Genomic DNA, 18,432 nt, shown 5'->3' on the forward strand with positions numbered 1-18,432 from the left:
CTGTACTTGGTTAGCATGTCGATACCAATAATGCAATCAAAATCAGATAACCCAAGTACAATACAGTCTAAATCTATCTCATGCCCATCATACTGTAGTAAACATGATCTAACAGATGTCACTGATATCAACCCTGTCCCCAAAGGAGAAGAGATAGACACTACAGTAGACAACGACTCAATAGGCAATGCATATGTCAATGCAAAACGCTCAGATAAGAATGTATGTGATGCACCTGTGTCTATCAGAACATAAGCAGGATAACCGCAAAGCGAACAATTACCTGCTATCACGTCATCAGGGGCATCCTGAGCCTGCTCTTCTGTCAGCGCAAACACTCGAGCCTGCTGTCTGGGAGGTTGGCTCACTGTCTGGCCACCTCGAGCTCTGGGCTGTGTAGATGCAGGGGCTGGCTGGAATGAATGAACAGATGAAGCTTGCCTCTCAGGCTGAGCTACAGAGCCAGATGCTCCTACACTCTGAGTCTGCTGTGCACCTCTCTGTGGACAGACCTTGGCGAAGTGGCCCTGCTGTCTGCAAATGTTGCAGCGACCCATCACGCCCTGACACTGTTCGGTGGCATGTCTACCTCCACAAGAACTACAGTAAACCCCTGTATACTCTGATCTCTGGCCCGACCCTGTCTGTCTCGGCCCACTGGAGCTCGACGAACTGCTCCCTGATTTCTTGAACTGCTTCCCCTTCACTTTCAAACTGTCTTTCCTCCCGCTGCTGCTACCACCACTCTCGAATCTGGGAGGTGGTTGCTGATACTGACCCGAGGGCTGGGGTGGTCTAGGAGTCTGAGTGGTATAAGAAGTGCTTCGTTGCCTAAGCAACCCGGCTTCTGCTCCCTTCGCCCTGTTCAAGGCATCAGAAAAATTGTTGGGTCGTCCCGTGTTCACCAAGGTGAATATCTCCGGATTCAGGCCATTGATAAACTGATCCGCAACGGCCTCGTCATTCCCAGCAACGTGGGGAGCAAATCGGAGCAATGTGGAGAACTTAGCGACATATTCTTCGATGTTCAGCTGTCCCTGTCTCAGGTTGGCAAATTCAGCACCTTTGTCTTTTCGGTAGGAGACGGGAAAGAATCGCTGATAGAACTCTGTCTTGAACACCTTCCAAGTGACCTCTGTACCACGATGCTCCAAGGCCCTCTTTGTGGTAAGCCACCAATTCTTGGCAACTTCTTGCAGTTGATGCCCAATCAGTTTAACTCGTCGTTCATCGGTGTAGTCAAGAGAATCAAATAACATCTCGATGTCATCTAACCAGCTTTCACACTCAACTGAATTCTCTGTGCCCTTCAGTGTAGGTGGTCGGAATGACTGAAACCGCTTTAACAAGGTCTCCATCGGTGTAGCGGTCACATCCATCGGATCATTGGAAGTACTGCCCTGTTCTGGTGCCCGACCTGCTACTGGTTGCGGTACTCGTCGAGGAGGCATATCTGATTATCAAACGGATTAGTACACAATCTATATAATCTGTCTCAGCCCTCCTCTGATCATATACCTCTGATCCAGAATCGGTTCTGATTCAGTCTTTGCAATTACATGCTGTAATCAACTCAGATAACAAGACAACATGTAATAGGGAAAGCAATAAATCATGCTAGCACAACAAAAGCAAGGAAGAGACTCAATTTACCCCGCTCATTCTATTCTATCTCAGTCTAAAGGATCTATCGCTCTGATACCACCTGTTGTGGGGACCCGGGCTCTAACTCGATTATCTTTGGGATTAATTGGATCTTTGCTAGAAAATGTGGGTCAAAATTTTGCTTTTAACATTTATTCAAATGTATATGAACAAGCACAAGACATCATATAAAATACTGTCATCTTATTTAGCTGCAAATAACATTCCCATGTTCAACTACAATTAACATACTAGTGTTTAGAAATTCAGTACATGTCTAGTAAAAACAACTAGTGATCTTCTACGCCCGTGATCTCCACGCTATCTCGATCTCTCATCCTCTGCGTGACCCTGATCCTGCCCCACCTGTTGTTATGCACACATACAGACACAACAACAGCCGGATACTCCGGTGAGAACAAATCCCAGTATAAAACATGTATACATGCATGTCATGCAATTAAATACAATGTAATAAAACATAAATCAATGTTTATGACACATTAGTGAATACGGATATAACTCAGCGACTCTTATTCTTTGACTCGACTCAAATCTAAGTCTAGGGATCCCGGTGTGAATAAGACGTAACAAGTCTCCCACCTACTCTCCCAATCGTGGTGGCGGTACGTCTTATTCCTAGACTTCGGTCCTGTCTGTATCGAGTGTCTACAATCGGAGGACATCTGCTCCTATGCGTCGATACCACCGAACATCTAGAAATTTTGGCAATTCTGCCAATGACTCTCCTATCTCAATGCTTGTATACAAATCAATATAAAGAACAAGCATAGCAATGTATAGCAATCTAGTATGTGATTTTGGGAAACTCGAATCAAGTCTAACTCGAGTTGTATCTTCCCGAATCAACATGAATTATACCTTTCTTGTCGTAATCCTGGTCTGAACAAGTCGAAGTCTTGAAATCTTGATACTAATCAGTCAATACAAATCTGAAATGACATGTATAAAATGTCCCATGTCAACCTTTAACTCAAAGGAATACATATACGGATCAATATGCAATCTCGGTACGTTTCGACAGCATAACGGCGTAATTTCACGATGCCGATCAACTCAAACATCAATAATCAATATCAATAACTCATAATCTTCCCAATTATATTCCATCACCTCCACATTTACATAATTCAACTCAAGACATGCTGGAATTTACACAACATCGCATAACATATCCGTTCTTCGCTCCGGTGTCAAAAAAATGTGCCTCATCATCTCAACAACATATATTATCAAACATATATTGATTTTTCCAACCCAAAAATATCAAAACATGCTGGAAAGTAATAAAATCTATACCCTTTCAAAGCCCTTGTCGAGAGGAGTAAGAATCTCAACTCGGATCGATAATCGGATGGTTGGATTCTTCAAAATCAACAATCTAAGGTAAGATGAAGCTTGAGGGAATTTCTGAACTCTCTCTCACTTTCCTGCTGAATCTCGAAGGAAATGAAACAATACACATTATATATGCATGGCTAGGACAAGTGGCTTATTTTTCATTCTGCACGTCTCGCGCATATGCGCGACCTCAACCGGCGCATATGCGCGAGACCTTCGGTCTCGGCATTTTGGTTGTTCTGCTGCTCGCGCATATGCGCACTCTTCTCGTGCATATGCGCGAGACCTACGGTCTCGGCACTTAACAATTTCAGCTGCTGGCGCATATGCGCGCCTTCTTTCGACGCATGTGCGCCAACTTCTCTGGACAACTCCTTTGGCTACTGGACACCTCGCGCATATGCGCGCCTCTTGTCGCGCATATGCGCGAGACCTTCGTCTCGGCATCTCTTGGACTCACTCAGCTCGCGCATATGCGCGCCCACCAGCCGCGCATATGCGCGAGACCTTCGGGTCTCACACATAATTCTTGCACATATTCTCAACTCAACAATTCCAAGCCCATCTCGACATGCTCTGTCTATAATCATATCAATGAATCAACAAATCGGCTCAGATTAACAGGATAAAAATCTAGGGCATTACACAACCTCTATCAAATTTCATCACAAACTCAGCAACAGTAGCATCACCCTGACGGAGGGCCATAAATTCCCTCTTTATTCGGCTCCTAGCATCCGGAGTGAAATATTTCTCATAGAAATTTGTCTTGAACTGTGCCCAAGTGAGTGTAGTAAGGTCAACACCATGCTCGGCTCCTTCCCATCATAAAGAGGCGTCATCCCTAAGTAGATAAGTAGTACACCTCACCCGGTCCGCATCTCCCATATCAAGATAGCAAAAATGTACCTCAAGTGAACGAATCCAACCCTCTGCAGCAAAAGGATCGGTAGTGCCAGAAAATTCCTTCGGCCCTAGCCTCCGGAACTGCTCATAAACATCCTGCTGTGGCCTAGTCGCCTGCTGCTGCTGCATCTGCTGTAACTGCTGCTGTAACTGTTGCTGCTGTAACTGTCACGTAAATCAATCGTGATCAACTTAATCCGGCGTTGTTTTACAATTATTCAATCGTAAATCAACAAGCCTCGTAGTACAGTGTATAATCAAACCAGTCTTTTTCATAAAACATACATTGTCTTTACAACGTAATCAACTTAACAAACGAGTGCGGAAGCGAACAACGTAAAAATAAAAGATAGCCAAATTCCAAAGTATGTCTTGATCAACTGAAACCTTGTTACCATCCCCAGAAATGCATTTGCTCTTCTTCTTCAACTTGTTTTTCATTCTTATCTGGGAGTGAGAGGTGTAAGGGGGAGTATTTTGTGAAATACTCAGCAAGTGGGGGACGATCGATCACAATAACACAAGGATATACATATATAGATTTTAACAATTCGAAATTTTCCGTGTCTCAACAAACGTCGGAACAATAAATAGACAAAATGATAGACACGACATAACTTATATATATTTATGTAAATATTAAATGAATTTCATATCACAATATAATTCATAACAAAATCAGGACATGATATTAACAATGAGCATAACTTATCATATGCATATAGACATATCATATATTATTCGTATCGCACTGTTATTTCATCTTATTATCCATGGTATTACTGATCAGTCTCCTATATGTAATTCCTCTAAGGGGTGAGGCCATATATCGGTTATTATTACCCACAGCATCATGGCCATAAACTTGTCATATCTTATCATGTTTTAGGAAAATTTTCCTTTTACCATTTCTAACTTGAATCATAACAGTGCATTTAAACATAATTCTTAGAATATACCAAATTGATGTTTAAAAATATATATTAGAATATAACATGAAACGAAAACAACATAATTTTGAAACGAAAGGAACATGCATTTGAAATTGATTTAAACATGCTTAACAATTTATCGAAACGAAATATTCATATATCAAATCGAAGGAATATATCATGTCGATCGATTTTTAGAAAACATACTTAAATACTTTAAAACATAAGCCCACTTACCGAAAAGGTGCTCCAAAACTACGGAAGAAACAAGCTAGAATTTATCGTCCGAAAATCCGTAAATTAGCTAAACTCGGTTGAAATCCGAGCAGTTTTCTTGCCGAATTGTTTCACAAAATTTGACCGTATGGATGAGGCTGAAATTTTGATATGATGTTTAAAACATACGAAAGTGTAATATGAACGGTGGAGATTAGATTTGAATAAACCGTTGGACTGGAAGTTTTTCTCGAAAATGAACAGAATTTCTAGCTCGAAAATATCACTCAAGAAAATGTTGATGGTGTCCAAGCTTCATTCATGCTCTAGTTTGAGAGGTTTATGGTGTGTCTTCCCTCATTCTCAAAACATCTATTTATAGGTAAGATTGGAGAATAATTCTTATAATTTAATGCATGCTTTAAAATATTTTAATTATTTTAGTCAAAAATTTGGACACAATTGTTTTTCAATGTTTTGAACTCTTGTTTTTTTTTTCAATGTTTTGAACTCTTGTTTTTCAATGTTTTGAGCTCATGTTTGTCAATGTTTTGAACTCAATAATAGATAATAAATATAATACTAATACTAATAATTAATAATAATAAATCATATTCTTACAGTAACTGCTGCTGCTGTAACTGTTGCTCGAAGAGACGAGCCATACCCTCTAATGCACGAGTAGCAAGATCCCCCGGTGGTGGTGGTGGTGGTGGTACGTTTCCTTGTTGATTCACACTGTTCTCTGCTTGGTTTCCATTAACGGGGGCACGTCTAAGAGGCATTTTATCTGAACGTTTTCCAAATTTCTTAACGTAACCAACATGCATTTAAATCTAAATTTTCTAATCATGTGACATAGCCTATCTCATTTAACAATTTAAGCATGCACGCATAAATACTCAAGAATCTAATAAACATGTAACGTAAACACCTTATTCATGACATAATGCAGGTAACACCATATAATCATATAACGCATGTATACTTATAATTTGAGGCTTGACGACTGATCTTTCCGGCGCTGATGGTGGCACAACCCTTTACAGGACCCTTGGCTCTGATACCAACTGAAACGTCCTGCCCTTTTTATTGCTTGAAAAGTACTAGAAAATTTTTTTTTCTAACTTTCATCCATCACATGAAAATATCTTTATAAAATATTTTTCCCTTCTTAAAATAAAATACCAACCATCTAGCATTTTAAAAATCAAATGCAATAGTCATAAAAATGAAATCGTCGCATGTTTACCAAACCTAAAAGCAATAAGTTTGAAAAGTATAGCCCATACTAAACCTCTCAAAAATCTCTCAAATCATAAATAAATAGTCTTAAAAACCTCTAACTTAAAATCATAAAACGTAATGCGGAAAATAGTAGCGCTGGTCCTCGGGTTTTGTACGTCTTTAGTCCAGTCAGATCATCCGTCAAGACCTCCCTCATACCCACCTGCATCCATCACACCTAGTGAGTCAAAAGACTCAACACACCATAATCTTGATAACAAATAATACATATAAAATCACATGCAACAGTGAAAAATACTTTTACGTAAAATACATTTAATGACATGCAAATATAATCTTTTAACTTTTTCCTTTATCCTTAACATGACATAACACATTTTAACATTAACATAAACCTTTTCCTTTCTCCTTTGTTGAATTCAGATCGTTAATTGTGACTTTTCTCACATGACATGATCGATGGATCCATCTACATATAACCACAGTACTGGGCGGCGGGGACATCAGCGACGCTCTCACCGGCAACTGAGCCTTGGCCTAACATGATCGAATAGAAATACGATCGTCGGGGCTCCCTCTGGGGCCTTCTCCCATAAATGAGCTCCCTCTGGGGCCTTCTCCCCTCACGATATTCTCATTCTTCCTCAAACCTCATAACCTCATATTCGCAATAATGGAAACACGATCGTCGGGCTCCCACTGGGACCATCACCCTCACGACGTCGCCATTATTAACGAATTAGTCACAATCACTTCACCTCCTCCAACATTTTTTCCATTCACATCACTTTATAAAAATCATGAATAACATAACATTTTTCATTTTTGAAACCAAGCATGCAACATGTTTTTTAAATGTCTTCCTTAAATCATAAAAATCAATCAGACATTTAAAAATCATAATTTAATCGTGAACATTTCATAAACATTTAAAATTTGATATAATATCATGAAAATAGCATTTAGGGCACTGCCATGACGCTTACTAATTTTTAGGTGTAAAAAGACCGTTTTACCCCTAGACGTAAAATTTTACGTTTTTGACTTTTTCTTAATTTCGTTGACTCTAACATGTCCCAAATAATTATTTAAGCTTACACGAATTTTCTCATAATTTTATTTGGCTTAAATCGATGACTTTTAAATTAATCTTTAAATGTGACGTATTAATGCGTTTTAATCCCGAATTAACCCAAACCTTAATATAAAATTCCCAAAGTAAAAACTTACACTTATAATAATTATTTAAGCTTAAACCAAATTTTCATAATTTTATAAAGCTTAAAACTAGGCGTTTCAATTAACTCTTTAATTAACGTTTCGTGCGACGATTAAATCCCGAATAAATCCAAAACTCGTTATTTTGAACTCAAATTTTAAACATAACATTTTTAGTATTTATTCTACCCTTCCAAGCCATGAGCCACCCCCGTGGACCCTTGGATCAATTTTTCCTTCTTTAATTTTTGTTTTTGACACACTAACGAACTCACCGAGCCATCTCCCAAATTACTCGAGCCACGCCCGAGCCACCCTGAGCCAAAACCTAGCCAACCCATCTAGGGACCCTACTGACAAAGCCTAGCCCAAAGAACATGACCCTAACCCACTCAAAAACTTGCTGGAAGTCGACCCACGTTTCCGCATGTGTGTGTGTGTAGTGTCCTTGAACAAAAGAAACTCCTATCTAGTCTAGGACTCCTCCCAACCCTTAACCACCGAACCCACCTAACCCTGACCATCCCTAGACCACGCCCAGACCAAGCCCAGACCAGGCCAGCCGCTAGAACCCAAGCTACGAACCACTGAACTCACGACAGCAACCTGCGTGTGCTTGCTTCTCCTCACGGTTCCAGCTTTTTCTTCGAGCCAGCAGCGGCCCAGCCGCTCCAGCCCCTTGCCCGACCCCTGCCCATGACCCTTGGACCCTGATGGACCTACCCAGGTCGCCCTTAGCCCCGCTGCAGCCCCCCTCCCGAAACCCAGCAAAGCGCAGCGCATGGGGGGAGAGTCCCACCTCACGTGGACTCTTCCCCAGCCGCCTCCCTCGACCCTAGCCACCCTACGACCCTACCTCACCTTTGAACCTGACCCTGGCCAAGCCCCCAACCAGCCCTGGCTAGCCCCATAACCCCATGCAAGGAAAACGAGCCACATGCATGAACAACACACTCTCGGCCCTTCAATATAGCATACGGTTCTATCATGCTTTTATGTGCAGCGTGTCGTGTCTTTTCTAGGACCCCTTAGGACGTGTAAATCATGCTTGATCATTACCTAAATCATGGCAGCCCCTCAACACATATTAAACATGTTTTTGGAGCAACAATTCACAAGTTTACCACATATACATGCAATATTTCGAAAATATTCATAAACACCCCATGCTTTTCATTCAAATATAATTTAAACAATAATACGATGTGATAGACGAGAAAAGAAGATGTATGGCGTGCCTTTACGTTTTATACGCTCGAAAATCCGTTGACGACGAGGAACGGAAGGACACCTTGTCTTGAACTTGCTAGCACCTTTGAAAATCCTTCCCAAATTGTATATGTGCCGTGTGTGTGTATGAGAGAGGGGTGGGGAGAGTTTTCTATTTTTTGAAAGAGAGTGGCCGATTGTTTTTGGTTTCTAGAATAGGGTTTTTGATTAATTAATACTTTAAATACTAATTAATCAACCTCAAGGCTTTTAGGCCTATTAAGCCTCCCAAGTAAGCCCATTAGTCTAATTAGGATTTAAATCAAATATTAACAAAGTTTTTCTTTAATTAAATATGTGAATTTATTAGCCGGGTTGCCAAAAAGCTCGTATTTTAGTTGAAAAACCAACTCCGATAAAATTTACGTTCCGGCGTATAAAATCACCTCAAAATCCTTTATTTTCAAAAATACTTCAAAAGCATCGACCATATTTTAAATAATTAAAAATAATTATTTGATAAAAACATTTTACATTTATCAGCCCTCGGTCCCCGTTCCTCGATCGTCACTTGAATATTCTTTCAAAAATACCATTTTATGCATGATGACAATAAAAATCTCATTTAACATCTAAACAAGTATGTCACACAATTAAATGGCAATTAAAATCAATCATTTACTTATTTTTCATTATTTCTTAGATTCGCATGCAGTTGGATTACGTCGTTTAATTTTGGACCTTCCAATTCCTCCCTCCTTTAAATAAAATTTCGTTCTCGAAATTAGAACTTACCGAAATCAACCTTTTTCAGCAGATCTGATTAGTTTGGTTCAATCTAGTTGTCGAGCCTAACTAAATGAGCAGTCTAACTGACGAGCCTAACTGATCGCAGACCTCAAAATCAGTCGGGCTCGAGAAAAGCGTCCAACAAGGCGGAAATGACCGTTCTAATGTTAGAAGATGTCGAGAATATTCCCAAATAGTCATGTTCTTGTGTCTAACATATATATCATTCTTGGAACATATATGATACTCACGGGAAATTTCGGGTCCGATCCCAACGAGCATAACTAGTTCAAACGTGGGCTTTAAGATCACCCTGAGCCTGAAATCAAGAATAAGACCGTTAGAAGGGGGCCAGGAGGGTGTCCTGGCGTAGCCCCTCCGACGCTCAAGTCAGAGACTGAGGATATATGGGGGGAGCAGCTAAGGGTGCTGCTGAAAACAATATAGTGAATTTTTGAAATAAATACTCAAACCTGGTATTTATAGGAGAATACATGGGCCCTTGATGGGCTTCTCTTCCATTTGGGCTTGGGATGGGCCAGGGGTAATGGGCCCATCCATGGGGTATCACCAGTCTCCCTTTCCTGAGTCGAACTGAATCATAGGTTCAAAGTTCGATTAATTGCGTTGTCCTCGGGTTGCAATATGTGAGTTTTGCATTCTCCCCCTATTGCTCATTAGTCCCCACAAGTTTGAAAACAAATTAAATCACCTTCTCATTTCGAAGGGTCAGATCTGTGTTGGGCTCCATCAACTCTCTACTTTATTCTTCTCTCCACACACAATAATTCCTCCTAGCTTTAGACCTCTTCCTTGTAACACTCACGCTTAGCACCTTAGCTAGTCACTGCCCTTGCATCGGCTGTGGACGCCTGCCCTCTAGCGCGCGCTCTCGCCCATCAGCATCCCTCCTGCCAGCGTCTGCCCTCGCTCTAGCCTTGCGCATTCGCCCTCTCCCCGCCTCGCCAGCACCGCCGACTCTCGTCCGCACCAGCACCTCGCCTAGCCACTCTCACCCCTGCCCCTGTTCGCCGAGCACGGCCCTCCCTTGCTTCTCCTCGCCTAGCCTCCTTCACTGAGCACCTCCTATCGCCACTCGCCCCACCGTGGCCGCTCGCCCAGCGCGCGCCTCGCCCTCCCGCAAGCTCGCCCAACTCTCCGCATTCCCGCGCGCTCTCGCCCTCTCGTAAGCTCTCCCCCAGCGCCTGCCTCGTCCTCCCGCAAGCTCACCCTACTCGCCGCCCGCGCGCCCTCTCCACTCGTCCAACCTTCGCCCTTGCCCTCGCACCGCTTTGTCGAGTGCATGCTCGCCCCCGCCCTGGCCCCTCGCCGCGAGCGCACACTCGCCCAATAGCAACAGCAAAGCCTCGCCCTCGCCCCTCGTCGCGAGCGCACGCTCGCCCAACAGCAACAGCAAAGCCTCGCCTCGCCCTCTTCGACAGTGCACGCTCGCCCTGCCCGAGCACAGTCTCGCCCCAGCGTGCTTTGCTCTCGCCCATCCTCACCCGAGCACGCCTGCGCTCGCCTCGCCCAACAGCGTCCACCCTGCACGCCTGCACTCGCCCCTTGCTCCCCCTCCACTCTCGCCCTACTTCGCCTACGCCCAGCTGCCGAGTCTCGCCCAAGCATGCCCACCCTCGTCTTCACATCTCCTCGTCGCCAGCCCCCGAGCCTCGCCCACGCACGTCTCTCGCAAGCCTTCGCCCACACGCCGAGCGCTCGGCCTCGCCCAACTGCTCCCGCCTCCTTGCCTTGCTGCCCCAGCCTCGCCATGCATAGCCCCCCTGCACCAGCCTCGCCTATCCGCCTACAAATCCTCGCCAAGCATAGCCCCCCTTGAGAATGATTATGCGGTTTCTGAAGAGCCCTTGCACGCCCTCGCACTCGCCCTTCGCCCGCAGTCCTTGGTTTCTAAAGAGCTTTTGGGGGCGTTGCCCCCAAGCCCCCACGACCTGACCGGGCAGGTCGATCCCCGTAATTTTCGCAGCGGCAAACATCATTCGTTATCGACAAACCAATTAAATTTTTCTAACACGGTATGCCATTGTCGTCCCATCCTCAAGGTCCTCTACTTAGCTTTTGAAGAAAAATAATTTACACTTCCACGCGCTCTTGACTCCTCAGCTAAGCCGAGCCTTAGCAAGAAAAATAAAACTTCAACCTCCTCACCCTCTAACTCCTCTGCTAGGCGATGTCTTAGCATGAAAATAAAACTCTCACCTTATCATCTCCTAACTCTTCTGCTAAGCTCGGCCTTAGCAGGAAAAATCAAACTCTCACCTCATCATCTCATAACTCCTCTGCTAAGCGGGGCCTTAGCAGGAAAATAAAATTCTCTACCTTCACACTCTAACTCCTCTGCTAGGCGACGCCATAGCAGGAAAATAAAATTCTTCTCCTCCCAAACTCTCTAACTCCTCTGCTAGGCAATGTCTTAGCAGGAAAATACTATGTTCCTCTCCTAGGCGATGCCTTAGCAGGAAAATAAAATTTTTCTCCTCCCCACCTCTGCTCCTCTGCTAGGCGATACCTTAGCAGGAAAATAAAAATTCTCCACCATCACCCTCTAACTCCTCTGCTAGACGACGTCATCGCAGGAAAATAAAATTCTCTCCTCCCAAACTCTATAACTCCTCTGCTAGGCAATGCCTTAGCAGGAAAATACTATGTTCCTCTGCTAGGCGATGCCTTAGCAGGAAAATAAAATTTTCCTCCTCCTCAACTCTGCGTCTCTGCTAGGCGATGCTTTAACAGGAAAATAAAGGTTTTACCTCCTTACCCCTGACTCCTCTACTAGGCTCAGCTCAAGTAGGAAAAATTTAAAGATGTCTTTACTCCACTCCGCTCCTCTACTAGACGACGCCTCAGTAGGAAAAATTTAAAAATTTCTCTACTCCACTCTGCTCCTCTACTAGGCGATGCCTTAGTAAGAAATTTTAAGATGTCTTTACTCCACTCTGCTCCTCTACTAGACAACGCTTTAGTAGAAAATTTTGATTTTTCTCCTCCCACACCCTCTAACTCCTCTGCTAGGCGACGCCTTAACAGGAAAATAAAAATTCTCCACCTTCACCCTCTATCTCCTCTGCTAGGCGACGCCCTAGCAGGAAAATAAAAAACTCTCCACCCTCACCCTCTAACTCCTCTGCTAGGCGACACCTTAGCAGGAAAATTTAATTTTTCTCCACCCCAACTCTGCTCCTCTGCTAGGCGATGCCCTAGCAGGAAAAAATAAAACTTCAACCTCCACTATGTTCCTCTGCTAGGCGACGCCTTAGCAGGAAAATTTAAATTTTCTCCATCCCAACTCTGCTCCTCTGCTAGGCGATGCCTTAGTAGGAAAATTTATTTCTCCTCATCCACTCTGCTCCTCTGCTAGGCGATGCCTTACCAGAAAAATTTAATTTTTCTCCACCCCAACTCTGCTCCTCTGCTAGGCGACGCCTTAGCAGGAAAATTTAATTTTTCTCCTCCCCAACTCTACAACTGTAAGACTGAGCTTAATCTTCCATGCGAATGCTCGCGACCTCTCTTTTCTTCTTCCTTCACGATTCTTTCATAACAACAGCATGCGACTTTTTGGTCCCTGCACAAGACTCCAACTCCTTTTTCCACATGAAACTTAAGCTTCTGATGATAAGTAGAAGCTACGCCTCTAAAATCCTTCAGGGCTGGCCGTCCTAGAATTCCATTATACGTTGACGGGTTATCCACCACGGTGAATGCTATCATTTTTGTTACCTGCCGAGGATCAGTCCCCAAGGATAGAGGAAGAACAATTTGACTCAAAGGCGGGATGGCGTGTCCTTCAAACCCATACAGCGGGGTGGATACCGGCACAAACTCAAATCCTTCCATCTCCATTTGATCCAACGTGCTCTTGAACAAGACGTTCAATGAGCTTCCATTATCAATAAATATCCTCGCCACATCATAATTGGAAATGGTGGTCGTCACCACCAAGGCATCGTTATATGAAGTCACAACGCCTCGGAGGTCTTCCGGCCCAAAGCTGATGACGGGGTCTTGTGGTAAGTCTGCACCCCTAGATATCTCAAAGTTCTCCAACCTTCTCCCATGTGCCTTCCAAGCTCGCCCATAGTCTCCATCAGTAGTACCCCCCCGAGATCATATGAATCATTCCTCTCGTAGGGTGGTTATCCTCATCCATTCTCCTCCTCGGTTCGACGGGCTCCTGAGGAACATCTTGACCTCGACCTTCCCCTCTCTGATCCCCAACCCTTTGATTTATCCATGGAGGGCCTTGACCACGCCTAGGGGACGGGCGATACTTCGGTCGACTCCCGGATGCGGATCCTTCTCGTCTGTCCCGCGAAGGCAATCTAGCACTGCTCTTAACCATTCGTGACTTCTCCCACCTCCCTTCGGGCTCCCTCACCTCCATCACCTCGTCACGACTCCAATCTAGAGGAACATGTGATGAGAATTGTCTTATGTCCCTAGCTTTATCCTCCTGCCTTTCCCCTGCACCCCTCTTCCTTCTTCCTCTCTCTGCTCCCTCAACTCTTCCTCCCCCAGGCCGCTGCTCCATCCTCTTGTGTCGTTGGGCATCCTCTAGATTTATATATTTTTTCGCCCGAGATAACAGATCATCATAACTTGATGGAGGTTTCTTGACCAACGATTTAAAGAACTCCCCTCCTCTCAGTCCTTGGGTAAATGCACTTATCATGATGTCAGGGGAAGCAGTTGGTATATCCAGCGCTACATCGTTGAAACGCCGGATAAATTCTCGCAGAGTTTCATTTTCTTGCTGCTTCATCACAAACAAGCTTAAATAATTTCTTTGTTGCTTTCTGCTGCTAGAGAATCTATGCAAGAAAGCAACAGAAAAATCCTCGAAAGATCGTAGGAAGTTGGGCTGCAAGGTGTTAAACCATTGCTGGGCTGACCTCACCAACGTGCCCAGAAACACCCTACACTTGACTCCATCTGAATACTGATGCAACAGAGCCGCATTCTCAAATCTTCCCAAGTGTTCTTCGGAGTTAGTATGTCCGTCATATTCTCCCACGTTTGGCTATCGGAAACTTGGAGGAAGCCCTTTTTCCAAGATGGCTATTGAAAAAGGACTTCCTCTCTTGTGTACCGGCGCCCTGCTTCCTACCTGCTTTCTCAACATCCATATCTCCTTCCACATCTTCCCCATCTCACTAATCTCCCCACTTTGGAGGGACTGTGACTCTTCAACCCTACTCTGGTGGGCTTCGACATTCTCCTCTCGCTCCTGGCGAGCGGCCTGCTCTCCTACAAACATAGACCCTTGATTCCTCTTCATGGCCTCATCCGCTGTCTGGTTGATAAATTGGCCCAACTGTTCCAGTGTCAAGTTCCCCACATTCTCATTGGGACGGGGTTGCTCGGCCCTGGTCTCGTGACGAGTTTGTTTAGCTCTTGTCTCCTGACAGGGTTGTTCCTGCCTCGTCTCAAGACGCGGTTGTTCCTGCCTGGTCTCAGCATGAGATTGTTCGGCTCTCACCTGAGGACGTGACAATGCTGAGTTAGTTCTTCTGTTTCCTCCTCTGCTTACCATCTCTACTTCTCAGCCCAAACTTCCCACAGACGGCGCCAAGTGATACTCACGGGAAATTTCAGGTCCGATCCCAACGAGCGTCACTAGTTCAGACGTGGGCTTTAAGATCAGCATGAGCTTGAAATCAAGAATAAGACCGTTAGAAGGGGGCCAGGAGTGTGTCCTGGCGTAGCCCCTCCGACGCTCAAGTCAGAGACTGAGGATATATTGGGGAGCAGCTAAGAGTGCTGCTGAAAACAATATAGTGAATTTTTGAAATAAACACTCAAACCTGGTATTTATAGGAGAATACATGGGCCCTTGATGGGCTTCTCTTCCATTTGGGCTAGGGATGAGCCAGGGGTAGTGGGCTCATCCATGGGGTATCAATATAAATACAACATCTTGAAGATTAAATACTGACTTTGGAAGGGGATTCAAAGCATGGGCAGGCTACATAAAGAAATTAGCTAGAATGAGAGCAATCTCCAGTATGAGGATACATTTGATATATACTTACACTGTAAAAATCATCACTCACACATATACATGAGTGTTGAGCTTCAAATTTTAGATGAGTGAGTCTTCACACAAAGACATTAAGATGGTGTTTGTATTCTTGGCATAAGATACGTTAAACATTATGCGGATTTTGAGGTTGCGGTCTACAATCGAGAGTGTGCTAGGAGTTTCGATTAGGCAATGAATAAGTCTTAAGTCGAAATGTGTTTGTACAAGGAGTTATATATATCAAAGTCTTTTATTAAATCTTTTCTTAGGGGAAGAAGGAATGGCATATGAGTTGTTAATCTCTGAACATCTATAAACAAATTTGCGTCTATTTATTTATTGAATTTATTTACTTGTTACTATTTTTAAGATGCATTGTTGAAGCATTTTATGTGTTCTTCAAAAACCGTTTTTACATTTAACTTGCATATTTTTTTAAATATTTTACCAAATATTTAATCAGTTTCAATGAATGATTATTTTAAGTGTGTTCCGCTTAATTTTAAAACCAAACTTGTTTTAATTTAATCGGTGTTCAATACTACAATAACTGAGCTGTTGTAGTTCAATTATTATTCCCCAATTGATCCTATCATTGTGCAGAGAGTTCGTTGAATCTTAAGATAACATTATATAGAGAAATTTGCAACGTTCAGATTTGAATGAATATAATTCAGTCCTACTAAGGCCATTACATAAATAGAACTAAATACCACGTGTCACTTGTCTTTTATCAAAATATAATAGAGCTATAAATGTCTAGTGTACTGTCATCAAACAACCATAATTTTTTGTCTTTTATTCTCATAACATTATTTGATAATCAGAACTGTTTATTATATGTTTTCACCAATTAAAGAAATATATCAGATTCTAGCCGACAAAACGATTCAGTAGTCAGTAAATATATATATATATTTGGATTAATCAGTATAGACTTTCTTCCTCTTAATTCGGTAAACCCACAAAATCTGAGAAAGGATATTATGAATAAGAGCGTGAGGGGTCTGCTCAAAATGAGCGAAGGGCTTCTGAAATATGGTCTGCTAGATTTCTTGTTTTCTGAAGTTTAATACTTGTGTATTTTTATGGCTTATAGCCCATCACCAAAACTTATAAATAGCCAACATAATTTATTCCAAAAAATATTTGTTAACACTTTAATTAAAATATTGATACACTAATATATATATATATGATATCATACGTACAATTATTAATATATTAATTTAGAGTAATATCAAAACATATTTAAGTAATGAAACGATTAGAATTTCGAAATTAATATAATGTGTATGACTACTTAAACTTATATGAACAAAAAGGTCGATGAATTCTTCTGAATTTAGTTAAATACTATATATTTATTTGAGAATATTTTCGAAACGATATAAAAAAATTCATTGAAACTTTGAAGAAATTTATGGAAAAAACATTTGTCCATGTTTTCTCATTTTAATTTATTTAGTGCGTCAAAACAACAAGACGAGTACTGTTTAAAATATAATTTAGCTTTTTTAGCCCTATTTTTTTATTACATTATAGATGTTTTGAATATCATATATTATTTATCTATTATATTTGAAATCATTTTTCAACTATCTTTCTCCATCCCAAACGGCCAAACGTATGGAGACCTTTCATTTATAAATTATTATGTCTCTACAAGCTGATATTATATGTATACACGCACATATATACATAAATCATAAATACATGTGTGTGTGTGTATATATATCTATATATATCTCTCTGTGTGTGTGTGTGTGTGTCGGGGAGAGGGGGGGAGGGGTGGGTTGGGTTCTGCATGTATGTACAAGATGAGTTACAGGCACGGGGTCCCTTGTCCTTGGAAAAATACTGCAAAGATGGGATTGACATTAATGATATGGATAAATATTATCAGTCCAAGTTATGCAAATATTGAATGCATACATTTGAGTATCCAGTCAGACGGATTTCCTATGGGTGATCTTTCATGAAAATAATATTATTTATATTATTAAATGTATTATTTTTTATTTCGATTATAATCGAATCGATTCATCTCATTAATATAAATCTATGAAAGACTTTTGAGAAAACTAGTACACTATCTCAAAATAATTCGTTTATCTGGTATACAATATGCATGGACCTGAAATACATGTTATTCTCAGCTTTTAATTGGAGGATTTCGGAGACAACTGACAATTCGGAAAGAACAAAAAAACATGGATTTTTTTTAAAAAATTGACCGTTTATATACAAAGAAATAAGGCAGATTTTCTTCTAAATTCTCGACAAATAGTTAAATGTGTGTTAAGTTTTTATTAGATCGAATATTTCTATGCAGTTTTTGATTCACATAAAAAATATTTTTGCAGTTCCTGGGTCCATAATTGTTTTTCGAATGAAATTCGATTAAAAAAATTGAAAATATGGAATACATATATGATATTGCAAAACAAAGTGTTTTACATCTGATACAAAGATAAAATTTTGAACATAAAATTGAAACAACTATATTAATATCGATAATTTCTACACTTGTTTGTTTGTTCGAATATCATATATTAGTACCACAAATTTAATGTTTTATACCAATTTTCATCCGAAAAAACATGTATCATTAATAAAAAATTTGTTATACATGTTTGATACTCAAAAATCATATATTAGTGTCAAATCTAAAACATTTAATACTCAAATATAATATATCAATATCAGATTTTCAATGTTTTGATCCGAATTTTGAAAAAAGACGTGTCATTAATTAAAATTTGTTATATATGTTTTGGAACTCGGAAATCATATATTAATATCATATCTGAAAAATTTAATACTCTAATATCATTTATTAATAGTAGTTTTTAAAAATTCCAT

This window comes from Primulina huaijiensis, chromosome 9 (assembly GCF_012295235.1).
Source record: "Primulina huaijiensis isolate GDHJ02 chromosome 9, ASM1229523v2, whole genome shotgun sequence".
In the NCBI taxonomy this organism is placed as follows: Eukaryota; Viridiplantae; Streptophyta; class Magnoliopsida; order Lamiales; family Gesneriaceae; genus Primulina; species Primulina huaijiensis.